This window comes from Panthera pardus, unplaced genomic scaffold (genome assembly GCF_024362965.1).
Source record: "Panthera pardus isolate Hobbes unplaced genomic scaffold, ASM2436296v1 HiC_scaffold_21, whole genome shotgun sequence".
NCBI lineage: Eukaryota > Metazoa > Chordata > Mammalia > Carnivora > Felidae > Panthera > Panthera pardus.
In genome coordinates, this window is record NW_026526777.1 from 10,515,008 (window position 1) to 10,518,957 (window position 3,950).

The 3,950-nt window shown below is 46.4% G+C and overlaps 1 pseudogene; it reads right to left on the reverse strand.

The window, feature by feature from the left end:
* Positions 1 to 306: 306 nt before the first annotated feature.
* On the reverse strand, positions 307 to 3,637 carry LOC109276685 (40S ribosomal protein S6-like; annotated as a pseudogene).
* Between the last annotated feature and the right edge of the window lie 313 nt (positions 3,638 to 3,950).

A 3,950-nucleotide genomic window follows, 5' to 3' on the forward strand; every position in this document is an offset into this window, starting at 1 on the left:
TTTTTTTTGAGAGAGAAAGAGACACAGAGCTCGAGCAGAGGAGGGACAGAAAGAGGGAGACACAGAATCTGAAGCAAACTCCAGGCTCTGAGCTGTCAGCACAGAGCCCGGCGCAGGGCTCGAACTCACAAGCTATGAGATCCCGACCTGAGCCAAAGTCTGATGCTCAACTGACCGAGCCACCCAGGCGCCCCTATAAAACATAACTTTTAATGTTGGCCAGTGTCTGCTACTCAAATTGCCAGGAGAAGTTTAAATCGTTGCCACTTACCTGGAAGATTTTTCTCTCTGTTCTAATGGCTGATCTCATTTATTTGTTACACCCACTCTCAGAACATCTCCTTTTGGACTGGACTCAGACTCAGAGGTGGAAACCTTCAGGGAGGACAGCCTCCGTCTCTTGGCAATCTGTTCCTGGCAGGGCTTTTTTTTTTTTTTTTTTTTTGGCCCTTTTTGTTTTCTTGGTCAAAAGTTTAACATATTCTGCAGCCTCTTCCTTATTTTTCTTCATACGCTTTTCTTCAGAGCAATACAGCCATGGTTGTGTTGCAGGACACGGGGAGTGACAAGACACTGAATCCAGGGCACTTTGGTCCAAACGAGGTTTCTTACCGTCCTTGTTAAGGGGCTGTCTCACAACATACTGGTGGCAGCATCTTCTTTAGAGAGACTGAAAGGTTTGTGGATTCCGCCAGCTCTTTAGGGTCCCAGATGACGAGATAAGTAGCACCATTGACTCCAGGAATATCCTTCCCCCGCTTTTTTCACAATGACCAGGTTGAGAACCCTCAGATTGGCATCCACGGTGCCACTTGACCCAGATGTGTGTTTCCTTTCTCGGGTCCTCCTTGCCCGGGAACAGGAAGGCCCCTTTCTCAGTAGTGGGTGGACACGGCCATGGGTGGAGACACCCTGCTTCGTGGGGAAACCTTGCTTGTCATTCCCGCCAGTAATTCGGACCACGGAACCCTTCCATTCTTCGCCCAAAGCATTAGCAGCAACTTCTGTGGCCACACGCTTCTCAGAGAAGGTGAGGAGTTTGCAAACATCATCCACATCAATGAGTTTCTGGCAGCCAGTGGCTGGGAAACAGAGGTTCAGCTTTATCCCAAAGAGCCCACTGCCTCTGAGGACCCATGAAAAAGAGCTGGAAAATTTTTGGATAATTGATTCAAGACCCTTAAAAACTTTGTACCCCTTTACCCTGAAGTTCTTTTTTTTCTCTGAAAGACATTTTTTAATTTAAATAATTTATTTATTAAATTTTTTTAATGTTTATTTTTGAGAGAGAGAGAGAGAAAGAGAGAGCACTAGCAGGGGAGAGCAGAGAGAGAGAGGGGGGCACAGAATCTGAAACAGGCTCTAGGCTCTGAGCTGTCAGCACAGAGCCTGACATGGGACTGGAACCCACAAGCCGTGAGATCATGACCTGAGCCAAAGTTGAATGCTTAACTGACTGAGCCACCCAGGTGCCTCAGAAATTCATTTTTTAAAATGTTTATTTATTTTGAAAGAGAGTGCACGAGCTAGAGAGGGGCAGAGAGAGAGAGAGGGAGAGAGAGACTCCCAAGCAGACTCTGAGCTCTTAGCTTAGAGCCTGACTCAGGACTTGATTTCATGAAACGTGAGACCATGACCTGAGTTGAAAGCAAACTGAGCCACCCAGGCGCCCCTGAAATTTATCTTTAAAGGAACCTCTCCTAAGGAAAAACTCAGCAATTCAAAGAAATATTTGTGCAGGAGGATTTTCACTGCCATATTATATAAAATAAGCAAAGAATTGGAAACGATATCTCAATAATATAGAAATGCTTAATAAATGACTATGTATGCATAAAATCAAATGTTCTAGAGACATTAGAAAAACTAAATGATATAAAAATGTTTACAAGATTGTGTAAAGAAAATGTAAGATAGAAAACTATACAAGGAACATCTATCTACTGTCTATCTATCATCTATCCATCTATCTATCGATCTATCTATCCATCTATCATCTATCTATCTATCTATCTATCCATCTATCCATCTATTCATCACCTGTCTTCTGCCACCTTAGAAAAGAGAATAAAAAATAAGTTAATAGTGCTTAGCTCTGAGTGTTGGAGAATAGCTAATTTACATTTCCTATAGGGCCCCGTCTTGGGCTGTAAATGTCAAAGAGGACTTCCTTAGTGCAGTACAACCCACAGGGAATTTTTAAAAATTTTTTTTTAAATGTTTTTATTTATTTTTGAGACAGAGAGAGACAGAGCATGAGCAGGGGAGAGGCAGAGAGAGGGAGAGACACTGAATCTGAAGCGGGCTCCAGGCTCTGAGCCATCAGCACAGAGCCCGATGCGGGGCTCGAACTCACAGAGTGTGAGATCATGACCTGAGCTGAAGTCGGACACTCAACCGACTGAGCCACCCAGGCGCCCCCACCCACAGGGAATTGTAAAGACAGCAGAAGCTGGCGAGGAAGCCTTGGCCTCTTCCTATAGCTCGAGCCAATCTGGAACTGAGATACTGACCTTACTTGGTCTGGAGGCTCCCAGTCTCTTAAAAGCTCCGGCAAACAATTACCTTCTCTTACAACGCCTGCATCCTGTCCCCAAGCCATGTTATACACTCAGGCCATTGCAGTATCAATGACACAAGCCAACAAAGTCTAATGCACACACAGGCCATGGATCAGTGGAGGAGACCTGGCCAGTCTTTGTATTCTTGCCTCAGCTCTAGTCCTTCCCAAGGCTTCCAGGGTTAACCTCTCTATGCCCTTCCTGCTAACAAACTAATGGATACTCGGCGAGTGCAGCCCAAACCAAATATTAGACTGTTAGTCAGACTGGAATGTTCCTCAGTCATGTATATGAATAGTGTTTGCAGTTTGGGGTTATCCACATGACCCGCCTCTCATTATCACAGATGACAAAGAACCAACTGTGTTCATAACCATATGAACGTTACTCACACAGGCCGGATTTTATAAGCAAGAAAAAACAGAGAAAGGGGGGAAAAAAAGATGAAAATAAATGGAGAGAGGGGTGGGGGCTGAGAGAAAGAAACAAGTGAGAGATTTTTAACCGGAAGGGATTGTAAAGGGCAGTCCTCAGTTCCAGCCCCATCATCTCCTGGTTTCCTTATCTTGCTAATCAAGGGCAAAGCAAGAGGTATCAGGTCAGAGATGGGACTAGAGCTCATTCAGGGCCTCCAGCCCTTAGCAAGCTGTGCATGGTCCATGTTGCCCTGAGAGTCGTGGGAAGAAGAGATAGACTGGGTGAGAGTTGAAGGAGACAAGTGAATTTTTGATGGACGTGAAGCTGAAACCGGGCCCTGGTTTTCCAAATGAACAGGAAATGTCATCGCTTCCATTTTCTGACCCCTTTTACAGTCAGTACAGCTGCTCACAAGTGGGTGTACACGTCTTGCTTTTGCCACATCCTCTTGGCCTCTGTCGGGGCCCCTCGAGGCCTCGGTGTGGCCCGTGTTTATCTCTGATGTGATGGCTCGGGAAATCACTTCTCTGCTGCCATGCTCTGTCACCGTGCATTTTGCTGTCACCTTGCAGCTCCCCTCTGGCTCCACTGGGCTGGCCAGTGGACTTAAGTCCTGTCTTGTCCAAGGGCCGCTGTGGCCGAACTCTCTTGAGCCCCATGCCTCAGACCATACAGTCTAAAAGGACCAGTGTCTGGGGTGCCTAGCTCTCTTCCCGGGTCAGGCAAGCGTAGTGGGTGTCTGAGAACCCTGATCTTTTTCTTGACAGTTCATCAGCAAAGGCCCTCCTTGGACAGGAGCAGCTCTTTTTATTTAGAGGGTGTATGTTTGGCAGAGTCCAGAGAAATTCGGATCCACTTTCCCTCCGTCCTTCCCAAAGGAGATCACAATCCCCATGGGCCTTGAAGCTGCGAGGACCAGGTCTATGTCTGAAACATCCTCCTAGGAATTGGCAAACCTTTGGGGCTTCATCT